General features: G+C 36.3%; 1 protein-coding gene across 1 annotated transcript in view; it reads right to left on the bottom strand.

Annotated features, from left to right (window-relative positions):
• The window catches only part of LOC131690688 (matrix metalloproteinase-2), a 659150-nt gene that overhangs the window by 538088 nt on the left and 94602 nt on the right, over window positions 1-26460 (bottom strand). Inside the window, exon 2 of the mRNA XM_058976616.1 lies at window positions 3401-3619. The gene's annotated coding sequence lies outside the window, so the exon portion shown is untranslated. The remainder of the gene's footprint in view (window positions 1-3400; window positions 3620-26460) is intronic.

Here is a 26460-nt window from a genome sequence, read left to right as displayed (position 1 = left end):
GTCCTTAGATACAGCCTCACAACTTTTTTCTGATTATTTACTTTAAGTTCCTCTTAAGGGGGTCTGACAGCTCCAAATTTAAAAAAAAATAATATTTTTAAGATACAAAGGCTATGAACAAAAGAAAACAATTTTCTTAGCTTGGCAGTTGGGTCTTGATGCAGAGACAGCATACCGTTATTGGAGGCTGCTTTATACCACTGGGGCTACTTCACGACAGAATTGGAGTACGATATTTGAGCTTGAGGTTCAAATTTTGTTGTTTTCCAACAAAAGCTGAACTTTAATTACTGCCTAATTTTCGTCTTGGAACATTTTAACGACAAGCGCAAATATCCTTCTCAAATTTTGACGTAAAGTAGCCCCCGGTGACGGTACATTCAGGTTTTTTACGCGGTTTTTACGCGGTGTTTTTACGAGGTTTTTTTTACACGGATTTTCCAATTAACGCGGTTTTTTACGCGGATTTTCCAATTAACGCGGTTTTTGCAAAAATATTGCAATATGCAAGTCCTTTTGAATGCAAAACTTTTTTCTGAAAAAATTTCTAAGTCCTTTTAAATGCAAAGAACTAAGAAGAATTTTGGCAGTTTTTATTTTGCGCGGATTTCGCAATTAACACGGTTTTTGCAAAAAATATTCTAAGTCCTTTTGAATGCAAAAGACTTAGAAAATTTTCGAAAAGATGGAAGGGATGGGTCTGGAAGATTGCTTATGGCCCGCACCCCAACAATATGGGTATTTTCGGAATGGTCTTGAAGAGTTGGTTCCAGAAATTGATTTTTGACGCCATTTCGAGATCAAAGATGGCTACTTACGGTTTAGTGAAATTCGCTACAACCCAATCAATATGGGTATTTTCGGAATGGTTTTGAAGAGTAGGTGCCAGAAATTGATTTTTGACGCCATTTTCAAATCAAAGATGGCGACTTCCGGTTTAGCGAAATTCGCTATAACCCAATCAATGTGGGTATTTTCGGAATGGTCTTGAAGAGTAGGTACTAGAAATTGATTTTTGACGCCATTTTGAAATAAAAAATGGCGACTTCCGGTTTAGCGAAATTCGCTATAACCCAATCAATATGGGTATTTTCGGAATGGTATTGACAAGTAGGTGCTAGAAATTTATGTTTGACGCCATTTTGAAATTCAAGATGGCGACATCCGGTTTAGCGGAAATTTCCTACGACCCATGCAATATGGGTATTGTCGGAATGGTCTTGAAGATTAGTGCCAGAAATTTATGCTTGGCGCCATTTTGAAATCCACGGTGCCGACTTCGGGTTTAGCGAAATTCGCTATAACCCAATCAATATGGGAATTTTCGGAATGGTCTTGACGAGTAGTAGACAAAGATCGATGTTTGACGCCATTGTGAATTCCAACATGGCGACTTCCGAGTTAGCCACATTCACTATAACCCAGTCAATATGAGTGCTTTTGTAATGATCTTAACGAGTAGATTCCAAAAATTGATTTTTGACGCCATTTTTAAATCCAAGATGGCGATTTCCGTTTTCGCGAAATTCGCTATAACCCAATCAATATTGGTATTTTTGGAAGTTGAAGTTGTAGTACAAATAGTTTTAATGAAACAGTTGAATTTACTTAAATTTAAGCAATATGTTTAATTTGAATAAATTCAAACCCCCAACTCACACCACATGCGTCTCTTTCTTCTCTGTCTTCCATTCTCACCGCACTTTCCTGGATGAACACATAAAAAAATTTGCATTTTGCTGGTTTATGATTAGATCTTATATTTGAGGGTGATTTAGATGATTGCCCAATTTTTTCATGCGAGAATTTCGGTAAACCGGAAGTCGCCATCTAGAATTTTAAAATGACGGCAAACATCGACGTTTGTCTGCTACTCGTCAAAACCATTCCGAAAATACTCATGTTGATTGAGTTGTAGAGAATCTCGCGAAACCGGAAGCCGCCATTTGGGATTTGAAAAAGGCGCCAAAAATCAATTTTCATGGAAAACCTTGCGGGGAAGGTGCAGATTTATTTATTTCTGGCACCTACTCGTTTTTACGCGGTACGTATCCCCGGGTAAAAAAAACCTGGGTGTTTTCGTGATTTGCGCCGCTGGCAAATGTCACAAAAAGTGTTCCGGTGAATCGTAAGAAAAATTTTACAACGAGAAAAGAAATTTGTCCTCCGCGAAGGTGTCCACAGGTCGTCCGAGGTCAGCTCGGGTTTGGAGAGTTATCGTTGCCATCAAAAGAGAGATTTAGGCTAATCCAGTGCGTTCCACGAGAAAAACGGCGCAGGAACATGGGATCAGAGACTATGGTATGGAAGCTTTCAAACAGTGATTGCGGGGTTTAGTTGAAGGCACGGAAAAAACGTGCATCCGGTAGCTACGAATGTGACCCACCGAGAGCATGTTTACAGTTGATCTCGTGCCCTGATCCGACCGTTACGTTAGTTCTCTTCCGGTAAAAAACCGACCAACAAGGACGAAAATGTGTACTTGACTAAGCTTCCCGCTAGTGTTATGGTGTTTTGTTTGGTGGCTATGCAGTTTAAGTAAATGTGTCCTCCCGTGGATTAAATATCAATGTGAAAGCCGAATGTGATATTTCAATATGATGGGGCTCTGTGCAACACCGTAAAATTAATTGCGGGAACATCCTGCCGTTATATATGAAGAATATTTGTCCACCATCCAGCACCGGAATATTAAGAATGGCGCGTCATGAAGGCCCAAGTACTGCAAACCTCAGAAAAACATTGACTCATACTCGGAAAGATATGATTTACTTTTTAATTTTTTCACTGCCCAATGGTTCAAACCGTATCACGCATACGGTAACATCTAAAACTAAATATTGTAGTTATCCAGCGATATATGACAGAAAAAGCACTAGATTGAATTGAGATAATGCGTTTATCTCATAGTCATATGATTGTAGTAATTATCTGCTCATGCTTTTCAGCACCACTCAGTGAGAACGTAATTTTGTTATCGTCCCATTAAGGATTCAATGATTATTGTGTAGTATCTTTCCACCCTACTTACTATTCCTTGCAGTAACTTTCATTACTCACGCAGATAAGATTACACAATATTAAACATTCAGTTGGTTGTTGAAGATTGAGGCAGCAGCGATAACAGATACAATGAAAAATGGTTCTGTTCCGACCGGTGTACTATAGAAAAGCAACCGACAACCCATTCCGAGCATCTAATTAGATATCCTACCGGAGCACTCAGAAGGATTGCCTGGCAGTAGCTAATCACTGAGCCGCATCTCCATCGTAATTCACAAGCCTCCCAACTAGGCCGGTTACAACTATAAACATCAAGTGATAAATCGTAGTCCAATCTAGAAATCCTAAATAGCCAACACGGAGTACAATTCCCATCACGCTCATCCTGGGTACTTACCTTTATTTTTGAATTTTAACGACAATCCAGCGCGAGAGCGAGGCAAATTTCACCGACAAAAAAAATCCATCCCATTCCCATCGACAAAGTTTTTTTTTCTAGTTCGCGGAACTCGTCTCCGACACCGAAACGTGACTCGTATGCTTATCGGACCGGGCGAAGCGCACGAGCGCAAATTAAGCGATCAGATTTTTTTCCTCCTCGCTCTCATTCTCTTACCTGCAAAGAGAAATTAGAAAAGTACAACACGATGAGTGAAATGGTGAAATTTTCAGAACTTATGCAAACGACGAGCAAAAGTTTTTAATGAATTGCTGCCCATTATGGGAGGCGAAATATGAAAATGTTTCCGAAGATGGTCGGCGGCGCGCGTGGCCGCCGTAATTTGCGTTGTGTGGAGGGGCGTGGTGCGGCAAATGTTTGCTTTCGTTTATCTTGTTCTGACCATCCTCGTCCAGTACAGTCAGTTGTAAGGGGAAAATTTCGGGCCTGGAGTTACTAGATCAAGAATCATGGTTTCACGAGTTCAGTTTGTGGGTATGAGCGGGAGTAGGTGGGCCAGTGAGTGAAGGCAAAATAAGAAAACTGGAACACGTTTATTTTGATTAATGCGTGGGATGTTTAGTCGTTTCTCATTTTCCGCAATGGGCAGGATTTTCCGAGCTAGAGTTATTATTTCGGCATTCTGTGAGTCGTTCTACATTTTGTTCTGCTTGCCAGTAGAGGATGAAAAAGTAGGGGCATTATGATGGCTGATTTTATCTGATATCTAAATAGATCAGGAGGCGAAATTACTGTGTACTTTGTAGAAGACCACAATTACGTAGAGTCAACGTTTAATATTTCGAAGAATAATTGGAGGTCGTTACACGCAGTATTTCGCACATCAATTGGAAGGTACACTCGTAGGCATCGAAATGTATTCGTTTAAGGTAGGATTTGTTTATGCTTTCGTTACAGTTGAACAGATTTCTCTTTTTTCTTACGAACAAGAAAAGTAGAAAAGTCGCTCCAATTTCAGGAATATTGTCAAAGGCTATATGATCCATATATTACCAATCGACGAACTTGACGAATTGGAAAAATATGCTTTAAGCAAACTAGTTTTCAATAACAGACCGTATACCGTATTATTTTGATTTAAATTCTTCAACATGCGATATACTTTGCTACATTGATACTTAATATTTGACAAGATGACTGGCTCGCATCCATTGACGAACATCAACTTGGTGCATTACATCCAGCTTCGACAGTATAACACTCTAGATGGAATTGATTGGCAGTTTGGTTTCGGTCTATTCTGGAAAATGCTAGCAGCAGGATCGTATGATATTGGAGAAAATCTTCCAGCACTTTATAATTTATGGCTGGGTTGGGTTGTTACGGGTAGTTACACCATAAGCTGTAAATATACAGAATCAGTGGTTGTGCATTATAATGTGGCCATTGTTTTGCTCTAAAAGTGTTGGGAGCTAGAACAGAGTATAGAAAACCGTTCGTTCAGTAACGGACAGGAATTTTGTGAATAGCGCTGCCAGATAACTCGTTTGTCACGACGAAAGTAGCAGGTATACAGTGTCGCGCCATATCGACGAGATGCTAAACGAATTGGGACATTCCAGAGCTGTTGACATTAAAAGGTTCTACATGAAAAACCTCATAGCCATTTTCCAGATCTCAAAAATACTTTCATGAACGAGTATCAGACTAAAATTGTTACAAAGTAGTGGATAAGTCGAAACATAAAGCTAGCTTGCAACATAGTGCCTACCTAGGGTGACCGGACGTTCTGGTTTCCCAGGACATGTCCTGGTTTTTAACAGACTGTCCTGGTGTCCTGAGATATCAAGGGAAATGCTTGATTTGTCCTGGCTTTTCTCTTCCAAGGCAAAAAAACTTCACTAAATTCATTCTGTTCGCTACGTAAACAAATCAAGACGGTCCGGGTCATGGGCCAAACTTTGAGCGCTATCGATGTTGATGAAACGATAACTACCTGAGCTTCTTCTTGGTTTAAATCGCCTTCCAACTCGGCGGCTTTCGTTTACAACTTTCAAAACATCACATTGACGGTTTGGTGACACCGCTTATTCCCATCTTACCCAGTTAAGCTCAACCGGAAATGAACTGGAATTCTGGCTGGTTCCAGTGCGTACACCGGCTCCAGTGACACAACCGATTCTAGTTAGAATCGGTTGTGTCACTGGAGCCGGAATACGAACTGAAACCAGCCAGAATTCCAGTTCATTTCGGGCTGAACTTTACCGGGTATAAGCATTTCTTGCCAGTAACATATTTCTATCGTAAGAGAACATGGTTCCAGTCCAGTAGAAATCCGCGAACATGTTTCCAGTCCATAAAAAGAGCATTATGCGAGACGTCAAGAACTATTGAATTACTTCTTCGCTGTCTCGAAGTTTTTCAAGCTGGTCATTATAGAATCTTGTAAGGCTCACTGACAGCAATATCCCATTCACCGTGGCAAGCAGAAAGTTAGCAAAAGTTGAGCAAAGCGAAATTGATTCTGGCAGTTTCTGTCAGCAATTTGCACGATTTTTGCAAGAATTCTGGCAAAGAGTTCGCTCAAATGCAACAACCGTTTCTGACAGAAGCGGTTAAATCAACCGATGCTGCTCACTTTTATCCAGAATCCAGCCAGAAATGTACGGCCAAGATTTCTGTACGCTTCCTGTCACATCTTTGTCAGATTTTTTGCTCGATTCATGCTAAATTCTTCCAGGTAGGAATTGCCAGGATCTTTGCACGGTTTATTTTCAAGTTATGCCAAAGTTTTACTCGGTTCCTGTTAAAATTTGCCAGAAAACGCCAGCGAAACCGAGTTCGCCCTAGTTCAACTAACCCGACAGAATTCGCGCAGAAATCTGACAGGGCTGCCAAACCAAGATTTACAGAAATCTAGCAGAGCAGTCTCTGCCAGAAAATTTGGTGACTGGGACCTTGGTGATGCTCACCATGGTTTTACGCCTGGACTTTTGACAGCGACTTACTTTCTGTTTTAAACTACAATATCCTACATAATAACGAGTAAGGAATCTTCTCAACTAACAACCAATCTGCCGCTTTTGATAAATGGAACCATGATGTAACATTCAAAATGCAGAAATTTTTAATCAATGACCAACACCCGGATACCGGAAAGCCACGAAATAAATATGTTGCGGTGACCATAAAACCTTATATCTTAAAAAAAGAAATTTTTTTTGAATTCTCAAAGGCCCCCCCTCTCATATTGTGACAAATGTCAAAGTAAGCTCAGATGCCAAATTTCACATCATTTGGACAATTCTAGACCACCGCCCACTTTGCTTGAAATTTTTGAAATTGGTGCTATGGGAAAATGTGGAGGAAAAATATATTAAATGCTATAACTTTTGAAGTAGCAATCAGAAAATTACAATTTATACCTCTTTTTAAAGGAAATAACCGTAGTATTGGAATGAAGATATTCCTGTTTCTATAAAAATACGGAAAAGTGGGGTACTGGGTCATTTTGACCCCGACCTCCTCTATTTTTTTAATTTTTCTGCTCCATTGTGCAAACCATACATATTTTGCAGTTTTTCTAATGTGAAAAAATCAGAAATCGAACGGAACCTTTTAAACCTTTGTCCGATAACGAGAAGTTGGGGTTATAGGGCCTTTAGTCATTTATATTAAATTTTATCATTTTCTCGTGCATATATCTCTATTATTCTTCATTCAATTTTCATAAATTGTACCTTGTTCAACGTGTAAAATCTTTAGGAATAAAATAAAAATAGATTCGTTACCGGTAAAGTTCAGAAACATCAAATTATCTAACATATAGTCTCGATTTCACATTTTTATCATAAAATTGCACATATTAACTCCATTTAACAAAAAAATTCTTATTTAATTTACTATTTCTAGTGAAAAATGCGCTTAGGAATCACATGAGAAAAGTTTGATACCTGGAAAAATAGGTGAAGTTGAGGTATTAGGACATTTAACGAATAAAATGTGGTTTGTAGAGTTAATGTCAAAAAACTTGTTGTTTCTGAATTTTAACGCAAACGAATCTATTTTTGTTGTATTTCTAAGAATTTTCCACGTTCAACAAGGTACAATTTATTAAAATTGAATGTAGAATAATAGAGATATATGCACGAGAAAATGATAAAATTTAATATAAATGACAAAAGGCCCTATATCCCCAACTTATCGTATTCGGACAAAGGTCTAAAAGGTTTCATTCGATTTCTGAGATTTTTTCACATTAGAAAAACGGTAAAATGTGTATGGTTTGCACAACGGAGCAGAAAAATTTAAAAAATGGGAGATTTTGGGGCCAAAATGACCCATTACCCCACAATCCCGTATTTTTCTAGGAACAGAAATATTTTCATTCTAATGCTAAGGTTATTTTCTTTAAAAAGAGGTATAAATTGTAATTTTCTGATTGCTACTTCAAAAGTTATAGCATTTAATATATTTTTCCTCCACATTTTCCCATAGCACCAATTTCAAAAATTTCAAGCGAAGTGGGCGGGGGTCCAGAATTGTCCAAATGATGTGAAATTTGGCATCTGAGCTTACTTTGACATTTGTCACAATATAAGAGAGGGGGTCTTTGAGAACTCAAAAAAAATATTTTTTGGTTGGTTTCAACTAGTTGCAGAAATTGAACGCAAATTTTTTCTACTATCAAAGCTTGAATAAAATCTGCCAGGTATTTTCGAGCAGGAAGTAAGCTGGGTCTCCTTACGACTGCCCTTACCCTCCACTAGAATCTCTGTCCAGAACCTGGAGACCGTAACAGCAACAAAGTTTTATTTTTCATTGATTATTGCGATTTCTGTTAAGCGTATAGCGATTCCGGAATTTGTTCTCAAAGAGAATCATGACAGTAGGCTTTGACACCTTTCTTCTAGGTTATGTGATATTTCTTCCTTTTAAAGCCAAAGTGTGATTGGAGTACAAGAAAAGCCTTGTAGGTATATCGTTCGTTGAACAAAAATCCTTAAATTTTTCCAAAACTTACATTATATTTTATATTTATTTATTATATTTTAATCCATCCATTACCCATTTTTATATTTATTTTGAAACGGTCAGTCAGGTTTCCCAAATGACTAAATACCCAATCGAGTTTGTTCAAATATAGTGGTTTAAATTTGAGCCAAATGTATTTTACAAGATGTTAATGGAAAAGGAGGTTGTTTCAAGTTTATGTCAGCCATCCTCCAGAACGAGGGAAGAAATGAAAAAGAAGGAACAAATTTATATTTGACAGAAAATACTGTTCATTTCACTACAGTACACATTATCTTTGAAACGAGTACCAATTTCATACAAATTTTATCTACGCTTCTATATACCTCCTTGGTCATAAGATATCATTGGTGCGCAAGAACGGGTGGAATCTGATATTATATTTTTTCCGCTTTAAGGTTGGACTTTGCCGGCACTCAGATTCCTCTGAACACACATTTCAATTAAAGCAAACCATTTTCCACAAATGAAAATATTTTTGAAACCGGATTATTAACCAGTAAGCCCCGTGCAAATCTAAAACTTTGACAAAATTTCAATAACTTTCCCCTGGAGATTTTAGATCGATTTACAGTTTTTTTACATAGTTAAAAATACTCTGAAGTTCTCACTTTTAGTAATATTTGAATATAGCAATACCCATTGGCAGAAATGTGAAACAGTTTCATTGCAAAACATAACTTTTCAAACATCAAAATAAAAAGTTGTTTTGCATCCCCCGACACTTTTAATTGAAAATGAAAGAGTAAAATCCATTCTATCACATACAGCAGTTTTTGAGATGCCGATTTTTTCGGGTAAACTTGTTCTACCAAACACACCGTGGTTGATAGAGCAACGCGAATAACTTATGAAAAGGTCATAATGAAACAAAATAAGAGTTGCGTTGCGTTGCGTTGCGTTGCGTAAGCACGGTATACTTCGTAGATTGCAGACTGATGACTCTCATTTCCAGCCAGACTGCTTGAGGAGCATTGTTTGGGAATAACAATTGATCCAGTCCAAGCGAGAATTTCGCCTGAGAGCCACCATTGCGGGCCACGACCATCTTTACCGTAACTTGGGATGAGAAAGGAAGTGTTGATGTGGTACTTACTTAACGGAAGGCCCCGACTCAGTGACACTCCCATAAGTACCACGGATTGGGTAGTGGGTGGGTTGTTAGTCAGGATTCGCTTCAAGCAAGCGATGCGACTGAGAATATACTTTCGTGCATAAGATGTTTGAATAGTTTATTGACTGAAGGATACGTAAATGTTCTAGGCGTTTAAACTCTGGGTAATCGTCTATCGAATATTGTTTCATCGAAAACAACTTGAACTCCGAACAGCCGGCTGTCGGGAGTGTTGTCGACAATGTAAAGTAGACCGCAAACAATGAGTTTAAAAGTGGTATTGTGGAACATTCATAAATTATGTCACGCAAAGATTACCCAACACTAACTAAGTCTCTGTCATATTACCACGTCATAATGAAACAAAATAAGAGTGTTGTTAAACAATATTTTTGTATGTATTTACACTAACAGGCTTCTAGGCCCCAATGGTGGTTTCTTAAACACTAGTTACATCAATTAATTTATTTACATTCAACAGACCTTTACAGTTTAAATAAAACAGAAATTTACAATCTTTACATAGCATGACAAACGAATGATAAATAGACATTACAATATCGACAGACCTACCCGAGCAGAGTCTGATAACAAATTGAGAACTAAACATTTTGGTCGTTTTAACGGTTAAAAGATCAAAATCGAAAGCAGAAAATTACACTATGACATCAAACAGAAAACTATTCATGCTATCAGTGAAAGCAAATTGAAAACTCATTGAGATGGTGAAATATTTCATTGATAACAAAATATGTAATCAATTTGATGTTTGTCAAAGAAATAGAAACATTTTTTCTAAAAATGTAAGCACATCAAAATAAGATCAAAATATGATGTCATATCTGAAAAAGTTTAAACTGATATCAAAATAAGATTTCAATTTGATGCTTGATATCAAAATATGTTGTCTACTTGCTGTAATTTTGATGTTGGACTTTGCTCGGGTATTTAACATTATTCACATTCTAAACACACATACTAAATTCAGCTACATTGTGAGTTCTAACGTCCAGGTCTCCATGTTGTATTATACTTCTTTGTAAATTCACGATATCGGATGTTATGTGGCCAAGTAGTTGTTTGCAGTGCAAGAGGTTTCCATTTACTATTAAGACATACTCTGAACGAAGCATATTCAATGGTGTCGCATGATTTCGAAGCAGGCACAAGTTTCCTCACCTCCATTGCGTCGCTCGTACTAAGTCTAAGGCATTTCGATACTAAAGTGCTAACTTCTGCTTCGCTTACATGTGGTTCAATATTAGACAGGTATAAAGAGAACTCGACATCTGTCTCCAAACTACGCGGCATAATAGTTGGAATAATTCGACTAGTATCGCTCGATTTGTTTTGACTTTTAACAGAAGAAACTGGAGTTGAGTGACGATCGCAGACTTTCGCCAGAGGGTTTAGTTGAGATATGCTATTCTGAATTTCATCGATTTTGGTTTTCATGTACAATATGTCCTTTTCCATGCATGACGATGGTGATTCCGACTCCGTTGGACCCAAAAGTGAAGCAATTAGAGTTTTGATATTGGTTTCGTTTAATCCTACGCATTTGGCGTGAAACCGTCCACTGCAGCTTCCTTCGCACATAGTGAATAGATCCATTTTGCAGTCGATCACCGTATCACATTTTTTGCACATCATCCTTCACTGCTCAGAGTAATAACAATTAGACGCTGTATCCAATGAACAATGGCACCTCGGCACTTGAAATTTATCGAAATAATTCGTAAACTAATCGCAAAACCACTGTTCAATTTGCACTTTGGTATAACACAGCTTTAGATTTAGGCGGCAACTATATCTAATCACTTTATTTCCACGGAATCAGTACACTTCTTGTATATAATTCAGCGAAAACGAAGAGCAGAAAATACACAGCTGTCGCGATAGGCCGGTCGAGCAGCAAAATTTAAAATATCTCGAGAACTGCAACATTTCAGATTTTTTTTAAGAGCATTTTGATTTGAAATGGCGTTTTCAAATCCTATTCAGTAAATTGTATTTTGAACTGCAAATAGTATGAATTATAAAAATATGTCAAAAGTAGTTGTCAGGAAAACTTTTTAATTGAAAGCTTCTCCATAATCTAAATACGCTTAAAAGGATTCTTTTACGTTTTTTAAAACGATAAACATTAGGTTAACGGCACTTTATGATGGCGAAACGCGAATAACTTATAAAAAGAGGATAATTACACGAATTAATTGTTTTTATTGGAGCAAAATTCAAAATATCTCGACAATTATAGCATTTTGCAAGATTTTTGTTAAATGCATTTTGATTGAAAACTACACATATTCTGTAATAAAATTACAGTTTTGTATGTCATTTAGCATGAAACGTTATGTAAGTTGGTGTCAGTTGCTAACGAGTAGAACACGAAACATTCAAATTCAACTTTGCTATGTTAGGCGTTGTGCATATTGGTTCATCCAATTTTTTTCCTTTGAAAAAAATATATGTTGCATCGAATAACTAACACTAATACTAATTTAGAATACTAAGGTAGGTTTTGAAGACTTTTTAATAACAAAAATGAATTCGGTTCTAAAAAAATTTACTGGAATCACTTTAGTTTGCACCGTTTCAACTTGTCTTTTGTCCAGGCTTTGTTCAAAATGTAGAAAGAAAATGTAGAAAGAACAACGAAACAAGCTAGGAAGAGCAGAATGATACATTAACTATTTTGGGGTGAATATTTTCCACAGTTTACCACGTTTTAGTACTATATTTCATTGTGGAATTTGACCTTCTGTTTTGACAGACTTCGCAAATGATTCTTAGTGTATAGTAGACCTTCCAACCCGGAAATTTATTCCCTGGGAATCTCGGAATTTCTGATTTTTCTGGGATACACAAATCTCGGGAAATTACTTTTAATACATCCCGCGATTCGGGGAAACGTGTTTTCTTTTTTTGAAAAAGATTTATGACCTTCAATAGAATTTCTGCAGGTAATATTTGGATCTACACATTTTTAAGTCGTTATTAATATATTCACAAATTGGATTTTATTGTTGACGAGACTTACAGTAATATGTGATACATTGGTCGGTTTAGTGTTATTCTTAACTTGTATAATGTGAGCAGTTTTTATAACATTCTGTTTTGAGATAAAACTATACACAGTCCATATCCTATTTCAGAATACACCAAACTTTTTCTATCAATTTATCTTCCACTTTGCTAACAGATAATCGAGTCTTCTGAGCTTGGAAATTCCCTTGAGGTTTACTAATTCGTGATTCTCGCGTGCCTTGCAGTAGGAATATAAAGAACGGTTCTTTATTATATTGCATTTTGTGATTGGACTATACACCATACATATACTTTCTAAAGCAGGAATAAGAGCCAAAGTTCTTTTCCTACGCACTGGATGAAAGCAAAAAAAAATGTAAAACAACTTACAATTCTTTTGCTTTGAATAATTATAGCAATCGAGCTATAGCAGATTGAACATATAATTTTGAAGATTGAATCCTTTGTGCCATTTAGTTATTAGATGCAACACAATCTATAAAGTAAGAAAAAAAACAGATGTGTACCCAGCAATAACCCGATTAGAAGAGCATAATAAAACAATAACACTATTATAACTATGGTTGATATTTATAACAACTGGAGTTTTATTCAGATAACTGAATTGAAAGTGGATTGCAGACAGTTTTCTATACTATCAATATTATAACATAATCTATTGTGAGACCATCAATTTTTGAATTGATCGTTTGTTACTAAGCCACTGTCATTAGATAACTATATCTAATACAGTTCTCTTACAGAGGACGTATATACTTTTGGAAAAAAATATCTCATTTAGTTTTAACTTTGATAAAATCATATCAATTTTGTTACAATTTTGTTATTACTAGCCAGGTTTTTGCTTTATTTTTTGTTATTTTAACAACTAACCAGCCGGATTTATAACAGGCTCTGCTTCAAAATATTTTTTAATTAAATAACTCCAGGTGTTATAATTCAGTTATGCCCTTCTGATCGGGAAGAGCTCATACAAATAACAGTGTTATTAGAAAATCTCATAATACCAACTCAACTTCGATTCAGTATGAAATTAATAGTGTTAAAACAAATTTTCTGCTATAACATTAAAATCTTGTTTTGTACAAAAGTACTCATAAGTCAAGAATAAACTCTGTTCTGGATCATGAAATTCTCAAAAGATACTTCTCAATCTTTGCAGATGGGTGACTCGGAAACAAATCATCTTATATTTATCTCATTTCATTTTAACAAACTAGGACGGACCATCGGTAAGCACGTCCGACAGAAAACTTTGGTAGATGAACCGAAGATCAGTTCTCCTAAGTGACTTCCTTGAGTGGAGGAGAAGCATTTCAAGTAAGATTTTTCGTATGGTACCAGAGTCAATGAAAAAAGTTGTTTGTAAATAGTATTATGGATATACTGAATAATATTAATTTTGTATCACTTTCTCTATTTCCCGAAACTAATTAGAAATTTTAAAACATGGGATGGAAATGTTTATGCAATTCTAACCTTTGTTACGACCTTGATCGCGTGACGTTTTCTAAATTCTTCATTTACGATTTTTTTTGCAAAGCACTAAAACTGATGTAACCTCGGTGTGTCATCTCAAATGTCCTTAATTTTGCATCAAACTGCACTTATGTGCCATCAAATCAAACGAGAAATATGCGCCTTTTGCAGTGAAAATTGATGAAGACCTATTTAAGAGCAGTTGAACAATCTTAAATTAAATTTATCGACTAGACTTCACGTTTCTTTTCAGTTTACAGCAACTACAGATTTGGTCCCGAAAAGAAGTAAAATTGGAGCATAACTGTTTACTTCTTCAAGGTATTATGTCGCTGGGTGTTGTTTCGTGTAAACTAGTTTCAACTGATGGTTTAAGGCATATAACTAGTATATATCTAGCGGCGTTGACTGGTGTAGCATCAAATGTCAAGTTACTATTTGTGCATTAGTTCGATATTTTGCAACAACCGAATTGATGAGAACGTAACAAAAGTGTTCAATACGTAGTAATTCGGTGAAAAGGATTCACTGTCGAAATGAACTTGCTGAACAATAGCTATTTTTTGAATGGATGATGTGATTTGTCTAATTATTCGCAAATCATATGCATGAACAGCGCCAGGAAAGATGTTTCTCGTTAGCATGGCTTTAGAAGCATCCCCTTCAGAGTAAATCACTAAAACTACAGTCCAGCATAAAAAACCAGCTTGGGACTTTGCCTCAATCCCAATACAATGTGCTCCTCATGTTCGTTTTTGGCGTTACTAGATCGGATGAGTATATTAAAATCCCGTCAAACCCTTATCCCCGGCTGATAATTGTTATTATTTTTTTTAGTAATTCAAGTACTAACGAGACTTCATTTAGTACACGATTTGCTACAAAAATGACATACTATTACAATTTTGTTATTTCTGTCTGTCAAAAATGCATGGTTGTGAACAATCGTACATATATTTGCATGTGGCCATAAAATAAGCAGGGTATGTTGCCAAAGTCCGAAAAACTGATATAAGAAGACGTCTCATTTTGAGCAGGATTATTCATCGTGGCGTTTTTCGAAACCAGAAAAAATTTAAAAAAAAATGAATTGCACCGCGAAATCTTTACTATTACTCGGCAGAATGTGCTAGATAGATGCTAGATTTTTTGAAAACAATTCCTATTGAGGGAGGACGTCTGGTGCAGTGGGCAAAAAGAATCGTCTTCTTTTTTACCCGCTTAATTGTTAGAATTGAGCCTCTAGTCTCCCGCAATTTCGATGTCCACACTTAACTTCTTTTGTTTTAAACAACTATGCATTCCTGGCGCGTATTTGCTATAATATACGCAGATTTCAATCTATCGGCTAAAGTTTTCGAAAAACTGACAGCAATAAAAATACAGTGCACAGTGGTCCAGATCGCTAATTTAGGAGGAATTTTTACTTTCTGACAAACCTGTATAATTTAGCCGTATCATGTCTTAGGATGAATTTGTGTACTTTAGAAGATGCTTCTTTTTATTGGAATAGTTATTAGGGTGGTTCTAATTTATCTAAAATACGAAAATAAACTTTTTACTGATGAAAGATAGAGCTCCACAGTCTTCCACAAAGTTGTAAAGTAACTTATTTTGAATAAATTTGTTGAACATATTAAAGCTCTATCTCTTTTAGTTTTTGTTATACAAGAAATTTAAAAAAAAAGATTAGGGTGTTCCTGAAAAAAACGTTTTTTTAGTATAACTTTCGTATCTTTTACTTTTTGTTAACACAACCTTTGAACAGCTTATTGAAAACTTCAAGCCGAGTATTTTTCTCCAAGACACCGAAGGTCTAACTTTTTTCTTTAAAAAGTTATGGACACTTTTCGTTAAAAAAATAGCCTATTTCAAGGCTCAATATCGCTGATGCGGGCACCTAAAATTGAATTCTGTTTCCACCACATGAAAGACCATACTTATTAGTATATTTGAGCAAAAATTGGCGAATACGATATTTTTTTAAAATTTGCAATTTAGATTTAAAGTTTGTAGTTTTGCAGGTTCAACGCATTAAAGCATTTACACACATATCGTTGTATTATGAAAAAAGCCACTTTCAAATATCATTCTCTCATCGCAGCAAGCTTTGCATAAGTGAAACGACTGTCAAAAAAGGTTTCTGATTTTATTCGTTTTAAATAAAACTAGTAAATATGGATATTAGTCGAAGAGAGTTGGCGAATTTGCTTATTGCTGGTAAAAAGACAGATGAACTGCTTAAGTTCATTACAAGTAGTAATCCAAATGTAAAATTGAGACTTGTTAGTGTTCGGAAGAAAATAAAAATCTTCATGTTGGAATTTAGAAGGTTGTGGATTCGGAGTAAGCGCACGCAAATTCGGTTTGAGCTGGAAAATTTTGTGTGGCTTGAAGGAAAGCTAAGATTCGAAGTCGAAGGTAAAGGTAAAGGCCGAAAGAGGAAACCATTTTCCGAAATATGTCGCAGAGCCAAAATAAAAAGATTAGGAAAGTTGCGCGATAAGTATTCCACGGAAGAACTTGGTTTAGCGTCAGCCGTCAACGCTAATTCTACTGGTTTCCGTTTAGTTGGCAGACAAATCGAACGATTGTCGAAAAGTCCCGTCAGATCTACCGTAGAGAATTTAGGATCTATGGCTGTCCCGATTGCAGAAGCGTTTACTGCGGAGGAGGCACTTAGATTTATTTGTGAAAATGATTTTTCTAAGGCGCAGTACCAAAACATACGCAGCTCAGTTATGCAGAAGGGTTTGGACATTTATCCCGCGTATAATAAAATAGTAGAAGAAAAGAAACTATGCTATCCGATCGGTATGTACTATTCTCAAAGATTCGTCCCTGAATCAACAATTTTTTTCAGGAATTTCTGTTCAGCCTTCTTGTGCGTATGTTCCCCTTCAAGCTCTTGTTAACCATACCGTGGAACGACTCATCTCGTTTCTGAATATTGGAGTTCTACCACTGCATCCTGAGGATAATACGTTTGTTATCTTTAAGTGGGGCTGCGATGGAAGCAGCAACCATTCCCGGTAGGCAACATTATTTTTCTTCTAAACTTTGACTGACAGTCTCTTTTCCACTTGAACATAGATACAAGCAAATGTGCGTTGACGAAGATGAAAATGGAGAACTATTCGAGTATAACGATTCGCATATATTTGCTCTATCTATAGTACCTTTACGTGTAGTTAGTCGCCGGAAAGATGAGTCAAGAGATTGCATTCTTTGGAATAATGATTTTCCATCTTCAGTATCCCTGTGCCGACCAGTAAAATTAATTTTCAAGAAGGAAAATCCTGAACTAACAAAGGATGAAGTTGCCGCGATGAACAAGCAAATCGATGAATTAGTCCCGACTATAGTAAATGTTAATATGCGCAAGATTCCGATTAGTTCAAGCTTCATATTTTCCATGGTTGATACGAAGGTAGTGAATGACGTAACAGGCACACCGTCTCAAGCGTGTTATATATGCAAACGCTCCGGAAAGCGATTGAATGATCCTTTACTGGAAGCCAGCGATCCACCGGATAGTTTATATGTTTTTTCACCTTTACATGCATTAATACGAGCAATGGAGTTACTATTGAATATTGCTTACCGTTTAGCTCTAGCAAAACCGCGTTGGCGCGTAGGCAAAAATACCAGCGAGCTTAAGGAACGACAAATAAAAATTCGACAAGCGTTACGTGACCGTTTAGGTCTTCGTATTAGCGAACCTTTGCCAGGTGGCGGAAATTCTAACGATGGTAACACAGCTCGAAAATTTTTCAGAAACCGAGATGTCGTTGCAGAAGAAACCGGGTTGGACGAAATGTTGCTAGAACGTATGTATGTGCTATTAACAATCATCAACAGCAAATTGGGAATTAACGCGGATGCTTACCGGAGTTACGCCGAAGATACACGATTGCTTTATGTACGCCTGTATGGTTGGTACGCTCTCTCACCAACCGTGCATAAACTCCTGGTCCATGGAGGAAGCATTATTCAACATAACATGCTGCCAGTAGGTATGTGCAGTGAAGAAGTTCAAGAAACCAGGAATAAAAGTATTCGCAGATTCCGAGAATTCCACGCACGCAAATTCGATCGACTCGTCAATCTTGATGACGTTTTCAAGAGACTTCTTGTTTCATCAGATCCTATAATTTCTCTTAAATGTAAACGTCGAATTCAACGAGCACCGCTGGATATACCTGAAAATGCAATGCATCTACTTTTGAATTAATTGGCATTGAATAAATTCTCCTTATATGAATCATAAATTGTTGTCATAGCCAAATTATTTTTAATGAACACATTCTGTATTGTTGATATGTAAGCAAAACAGAAAAGGAAATACAAAGGCTTTAGGCAATTTCTTTTATGTCGCTATGCGATAAAATTTAAAACTTTGGTTAGTAAATTTAAAATTACATGCTTAAAAAAATAATATTTTCCAATTTTTGCTCAAATATACTTAAAAGTATGTTCTTTTCTATGGTTCAATCCGAACTTACTTTTATTTGCCCCAATCAGAGATAATGACATTTGAAAAAGGGCTATTTATGAGCGAAAAGTTTCCATAACTTTTAAAAGTATAAAGTTAGACTTTCAGAGTTATGAAAAAACGTGGATTGAAGTTTTCTAAAAGCTGTTCAAAGGTTGTTTTAACAAAATATAAAATTTCTTTCGAACATTAACAAGTCTCAATTTTACATTTGGATTACTACTTGTAATGAACTTAAGCAGTTCATCTGTCTTTTTACCAGCAATAAGCAAATTCGCCAACTCTCTTCGACTAATATCCATATTTACTAGTTTTATTTAAAACGAATAAAATCAGAAACCTTTTTTGACAGTCGTTTCACTTATGCAAAGCTTGCTGCGATGAGAGAATGATATTTGAAAGTGGCTTTTTTATAATACAACGATATGTGTGTAAATGCTTTAATGCGTTGAACCTGCAAAACTACAAACTTTAAATCTAAATTGCAAATTTTAAAAAAATATCGTATTCGCCAATTTTTGCTCAAATATACTAATAAGTATGGTCTTTCATGTGGTGGAAACAGAATTCAATTTTAGGTGCCCGCATCAGCGATATTGAGCCTTGAAATAGGCTATTTTTTTAACGAAAAGTGTCCATAACTTTTTAAAGAAAAAAGTTAGACCTTCGGTGTCTTGGAGAAAAATACTCGGCTTGAAGTTTTCAATAAGCTGTTCAAAGGTTGTGTTAACAAAAAGTAAAAGATACGAAAGTTATACTAAAAAAACGTTTTTTCAGGAACACCCTAATCTTTTTTTTTAAATTTCTTGTATAACAAAAACTAAAAGAGATAGAGCTTTAATATGTTCAACAAATTTATTCAAAATAAGTTACTTTACAACTTTGTGGAAGACTGTGGAGCTCTATCTTTCATCAGTAAAAAGTTTATTTTCGTATTTTAGATAAATTAGAACCACCCTAATAACTATTCCAATAAAAAGAAGCATCTTCTAAAGTACACAAATTCATCCTAAGACATGATACGGCTAAATTATACAGGTTTGTCAGAAAGTAAAAATTCCTCCTAAATTAGCGATCTGGACCACTGTGCAGTGTAAACAATACACTCTAAACTACTTCTACCCAAATTTTCACGGGAAAATACCCAATGGGTTATTTTTTGCAGCGTTTTTCCGTTAGGCAATTTGACACCCTCTAATAGCGTTTTTCTCGAAACAGCGTTTTTCAAATTGGCGAACACGATTACTCAAAAACTAATCAAAGAATTGACTTGATTTTTTTATGAGAATCGATATGTGTAGCCTGCCGGTGAACTGAAAAAAAAAATTTCTCCCCATTATTTTGAAGGAAAGTGAGCGAATTTTACAGTAAAATATGAGATTTTTCGGTCTTCATGACGCAATTTTCCGAAACTCAAACTTTTCTCTATTTTTTTTAGTTCATCGAGGAACTGCAAGTCTAAGATTTACAAATCCGATTGAATTTCCTGTGTCAGATAATTTTATCAAGAGTTATCGTGTTCGCCGCGGAGCTCCTCGGCGTGAAAATGGTTGGACATCTATTCATGGAACGCTCGCATGTGTGGCTCTGCGTGACTGAACATATTTTTTGCCTTTCTCCTATAGAAAGGTTATGCAATCACTCTGAACATCGTCAACTTAATCCCGGCTTACTAATTAATTTTTTTTGGCTTACATAGGTTTTCTGTATTTTAACAGGGTCGTAGTTAGGGGGATAGGTGTGGCCCCCCGCATCACTCACCACCCTTCCCTGAACCGCCCTTCCCTCATCAAGTACCCCTCTACGCGAATAAAATCTTCTAATTCCTCTGGAATAAATTTTCCTAGTTGGTCTGAAAAATTAGGGCAAAATTTGGTTTGAAATGATTTTGAGTTGAGAAACTAATTTAAAATTTCTTAACAAGTTGAAATTTTTTGGCGGGGTCCAAATCCCCGATCCCGCCTCCTGGATTCGCCGCTGGTTTCAAGTGTTTCAGCGTCGACATATAGCGACTCAAGTTCGTAGCTGTCGATTCATTGTACGTATGTGTAAATCGCACTGAATATTTAATAGACATTTCCACCATTATATTAAACATAACCAGCCATGGAATCGTAGTTTGGATGAATGAGAAAGGCACAATTGCACCACTAGAAGGATTAAAACGGGTTTTTTCGTACACAATTAATGTATAAATAGATCTTAACATTACAGAAAAGATCCATTGCCATCCTTGCCTTTTAAATCGCAAAACAAAATTACTGTCGGTTTGAGCACTTGGCACCAGACGCACCCCTTAAAATGTTGACCATACACTGGTAGAATATATTCGTAAATCGCTATGCATTAGTTTCGTACAGATAATTTTCATAAAATATTCGAATTTTTCGTACATATCATGAATCGTTCGTAGTTCTATTGAAACACATTTATTTTTTATTACGAGTTTTTCGTGAAAACCACGAAACGACTTTCGTTGGCTTATTACGAAACAGATTCGTTCGGCAAACGAATTGTTCGCTGCTATATACGAATATCTTTATAATATTTACGAGCACCATTCGTCGAACCATCAACGTCAACAGAGCTTCAATATGGAGTCATTGTTGCTATACGTCAGATAATTGTTGATGTTCACGACGGTCTCGGTCTGACTATTTAGTAGCCGTATCCGTGTCCGCCGGTTTCAGGAAGATTTTCAAAACCTTTTCCACTTCTAGTAGATCCAGAATTCGGAGCAGTACGGATTCAGTTGAGCCATCGCTCGATGGTTTTGCATGAATAATTTTGAGTTTTTCTCTGCCGGAGCAAATTAAAAGAATATGCTATTAAATACGAAAACTTCTCTTAGATGAACGAAATGAATTTGTGCGACCAACGAGATTGTTCGTAATATACATAGACGTTTATTAAAATAAACAAAACATTTCGTTTCATTCACGAAAATTAATGTCGTTTTCAACGACAACATTCGTGCATTGTACACTAAATAAGTAAAATTCACGAAAACTTTCGTTCATTAAGCGACCATTTCTTCATATCACAATAAAATCGGTTTTGCCAGATCTGTTTTTTTAACTAAAAAAAATCAGTGTTGTCAAACATCGATCCCAAAGATCGAATGAAAAAATAAGAAGATAATAAATACGAAATTTTTTCTAAGATGAACGAAATGAATTCGTGCGACCAACGAAGTCGTTCGTAATATACATAAACATTTATTGAAATAAACGAATGATTTCATTTCATTCACGAAAAATAATGTCGTGATCAACGATAACATTCGTGCCGAGCAAGTTAAAATAGAATCGAATTTGCCAGATGGATCTCATTAATTAATAAAAAATCGGTGCTGTCAAACATTGATCCTAAAAGATCGAATGCGACAAACGAAACCTTTTGTAATATACATAAACGATTATTAAAATACACGAAACATTTCGTTTCGTTCACGAAAAATAATGCCGTTATCAACGATTACATTCGTGTAATGTAAACTAAATAAGTAAAATTCACCAAAATTTTCGTTCATCAAGCGGCCATTTCTTCGTACCACAGTAAAATCGATTTGGTCACATCTATTTTTTTAATAAAAAAAGTCGATGTAGTCAAACATCGATCCCAAATGATCGACTGAAAACAATAAGAGGCTAATAATACGAAAACTTTTCTAAGATGTACAAAAAGAATTCGTGCAACCAACAAAATCGTTTGTAATTTACACAACCGTTTATTAAAATAAACGTAACATTTCCTTTCATTCCCGAATAATATTGCCTTTTTAAACAATAACATTCATGTAATGTACACTAAATATGTAATATTTACGAAAACTTTCGTTCATCAAGCGACCATTACTTCACACCACAATCTTTTAGTCATCAATAGAAGCAAGCAAGTTGAATTAAAATCGATTTTGCCAGATCGATCCTTTTAGTTAGTTGAAAAATCGTTGTTGTCAAACATCGACCCTAAAATATCGATTGAAAAAATAATATGCTAATGAATACGAAAACTTTCCTAAGATGAACGAAATGAAATCGTGCGACCAACGAAATCGTTCATCATATACATAAACATTTATTGAAATACACGAAACATTTCGTTTCGTTCTCGAAAAATAATGTCGTTATCAACGATTACATTCGTGCAATGTAAACTAAATAAGTAAAATTTACGAAAACTTTTGCTCATCATGCGGCCATGTCTTCGTACCACAATAAAATCGATTTGGCCACATCGATTATTTTAAATAAAAAAAATCTATGTTGTCAAGCATCGATCCCAAAAGATCAACTGAAAACAATAAGAGGATAATAAATACGAACACTTCTCTAAGATAAACGAAATTAATTCGTGCGACCAACGAAATCGTTCGTAATATACACACACGTTTATTAAAATAAACAAAACATTTCGTTTCATTCACGAAAAATAATGTCGTTATCAACGATAACATTCGTGCAGTATACATTAAAGGTGTAAAATTTAAGAATGATTTCGTTCACCAAGCGGCCATTCGTGTTCATGAAATGAACGAAACCTACTATTTAGAATGCACGAAAATACTTCGTTGCAGAAAACGACGAATTAATTCGTGCATTTTATGATCGATTTCATTATGTTTAAGAATTTATATTATCAGTGTAGCAGCGTTTGATTGATTGGAATGGTCCAATTTTTGACGAGTTCGAGCATTGCAAAAGATATCATACTAAAAACATGACGTGTTGAATGATTGGTGTTCTGTTATTTAACCAAAATTGACATTTATTTTTTAATAATACCAAACAAAACTAAATAGTTTCTGGCTTGATACGACTGAGCGATACGAATGGTTCATAACCACCCTTTTATAATTCGATTTGACCAAACAGTATTGAGCGCAAATGGTGTATGTAACAAAGTTTAAACTTCTGCGATTCGTTTATTCAAATGTAATCATTCATGTGAAATGAGAGAAAATGTTTTTGTTGATTTTTGATCAAAAAAAATTGAGGCAATCAATAATCCGCGGATTGCCGGCTGACGAGCCATGCTGATCTCCTCATCGGATGACACAAATCCTGTAAACTGTCGATGGATTCGAACACTAGTGCAATTTTAGTCCAACCAACGGAACATTTAGCTACTCGTCTCCATCAACAGCCAGCCTACTCCCGATTGCTTTTGTTTGATTTCCTATTCACCAGCAGCCTGAAAGTCCGCTTATCAGTCGCAATGCACGTATATTTGAACGCCCCTTTCTGCGTCCATCGGATATAATCCGCTGTCTACCTCTCGATTGCCCCCACACCACCCACCCGGTGCTACCTTCCTGTCAATCAAATTCGGCGGCCATGGGCCTTTTCGGTGAATCCCGTCGATATTCAATTTTTAACTGCCCTGCCAGGAAACGTTTTCTACCAAACGATAGCAAACAGCCGTTTTTAGTGCTTTCGACAGCTTTTCGATTATGTTAATTCAATTATAATCTCGACACTTCCGACTAGTGCCGGTGCCTGCTCCTGCTTCTGCTGAGGGTAATGTCTGCTGGCAGCGAGATTAACGATGCCTCGGAGCCGTTATTCCACTTTCTGGCATCGCGCTGGCACCGGTCCGTGGCCTATCCGCTATGGCCAATCGATTTTGACGTTTTGCTATTAGTTATTTTAGGGCTGACGTTAACGATTACTTTTAAAGCTCAATTGCGATGCGTTCATCTGCTGGTGCATTAAAAGTGGCATACGGTTTTATTGGTCGGTTTAATGTTTCTTAACTTCCAACAAAAGCTGACTTAGGTATACTATTTCGTTGATATTCCGTTAAGTACATAAGTCACAATCCGAATACATTCCCCGACAAAAGGAAGTCAAGGTGAGAAATGATAGCTGCTGAGTGACTATTTTGCAAGAAATAGGGACAATCAAGCAAGTGGGAAGGAGCTTGTACTATGTTTAGTGTAGTGCATCCGTTTTCAACTATACCCTACCGGGTACCGAGCCGGAGCTTCTCATGAATTATTCACGCTGCCGGTTTTGAGTTTATTGCAGAATTTTCGGCTGCCTGTGTCAGCCGTTGACACTGACTGATATTCGGCATTCGAACGTCGGTTCTGTCTGCTCCGTTCTGATGGAATTCAGTGGATACAGCTAGCCGAAAAACTAACAGTTGTATAGCGAAGAAACTTTCGGTGTCTGTACATATAGTGCCGAGTAGAGTAGCTCGTAGCTGAAATTATTTATGAATGCATCACCGCACTTAATTATTATGGAACTGATCTGGTTGATAGATCGGTTTTGTTCGGACAAAATGCATATTTAATGGACTGGTTATGATACTTCTAGGCGGAGCTGATTAAGTAATAAGTCAAATAACTGTGCAGCTGTAGAATGAGGAAACTTTCATAATTTATGAATTGTCCTGTAAATACAGGGCACACAATACATCCGGAGACAAATATAGAAGCGTTGTGGTTAGTGAAGCCAAAATTTCTAAAGTAGGTCAATTGAATACATTTTCTATTCGAAGTTAAGTGTAAGTTTTTGCCCTTATCGTAGGAAATACCAATTAGTAGCGTTGTTCAAGAAGCACAATAAGTTTGTCCCTAGGGAGCACGTTGGGTTAAAATAATTTTTGAACCTATAATTCAGTAAATCATCAATTACGTTTCGATTTCGTCTCATCACTCTCTTCGATAGCAACCTGACAACCAGCTAGGTGACTAATCCAAAAAAGTATCACTACTTGTGTTCACAAAGCGAACAAAATGTCACGAATATGGTGCAGAGAGCACAGATGTTACGACTTTCTGAGAAAACATAGCGAAATAGGATCAAGGTTCGAATAACGAACCAATTAGACGCCCTGTGCTATATTGCTTCCATGGAAGGAGAAAGCTGGGTAAAACCATTTTTGCTCATTCACTTACAATACAGACAATTCAAAATTCCGATTATAGGATGTGATCGAAAACATTGATTGACAAATGACTATTTTTATGAATATCTGGTTTCGCGGAGATTCTTTTGAAAAGTTTGCAGAAAATAGGCAGCTGACAAAATGATCCTGATTTAGACGAAGACATTCAAATTATAGTTTGCCAGTGTTTTCTCGCTAATGGTCACGTTGAAAAGTATAAAAACTAGTACTCTAAAGTTCAAACCATTAGTGTTTTTTATGTTGAAAAAGTGGTTCACGAAGAGATCGGGCAAAATCAAGGAGTACTGCATGTGAAAATTACTTGAAACAATAAGTATAAATTGTTATCGCCATTCCTTCAGAATTGCGCTTGGATTTGTTTAACCATTTACAGATTTTTATATATTTCAAATTATCTGCTATAGACCTTTCACCAAAACGTGTGGCATCCCTGATTGGGGTTTGTTTTCCTTTTGCTGTCACGACCAGGAGTGCCAACCGTCCAGATTTATCTGCATTCTTCCAGTTTTTTTGTGTCGTCCAGACATACAGATTTATTTTTGTCTGATCCAGATTTCAGAGAATTTGTCCAGACATATCCAGACAATATGACAAATAACAAAATAAGTTACAAAAATGCTTCGTTAATTCTATAACAACCACTTGACAATGACTGGAAACAAAGCATATTAAAGTTGCTTTACCGAAAGCCAACCAAATTTTGCCGAATATTCATCAGCCGACAAAATTCCAACAAAACCAAAATGCTCATTCGTTATCGAGCACTCAGTCGAGATAGAAGTCTTTTGTTGTCGGTCCGTACACTCTATAGCGACAAATAGTGCTAATCCGCATTCAAGGTTATTTCGCACACTCTACGCCTAGTCGAGTATTTTTTCCCTTCTTTTGTGTTTCTGTTTCTGAGTATCGTTAGCCGGTCAGTGACAAGTGAGGCAGTGTTCTGCTAATAACACAGAGAACAGA

The sequence above is a fragment of the Topomyia yanbarensis genome, chromosome 3 (assembly GCF_030247195.1).
Source record: "Topomyia yanbarensis strain Yona2022 chromosome 3, ASM3024719v1, whole genome shotgun sequence".
NCBI classification, from domain to species: domain Eukaryota; kingdom Metazoa; phylum Arthropoda; class Insecta; order Diptera; family Culicidae; genus Topomyia; species Topomyia yanbarensis.
This window is presented reverse-complemented; position numbering and strand designations above follow the sequence as displayed.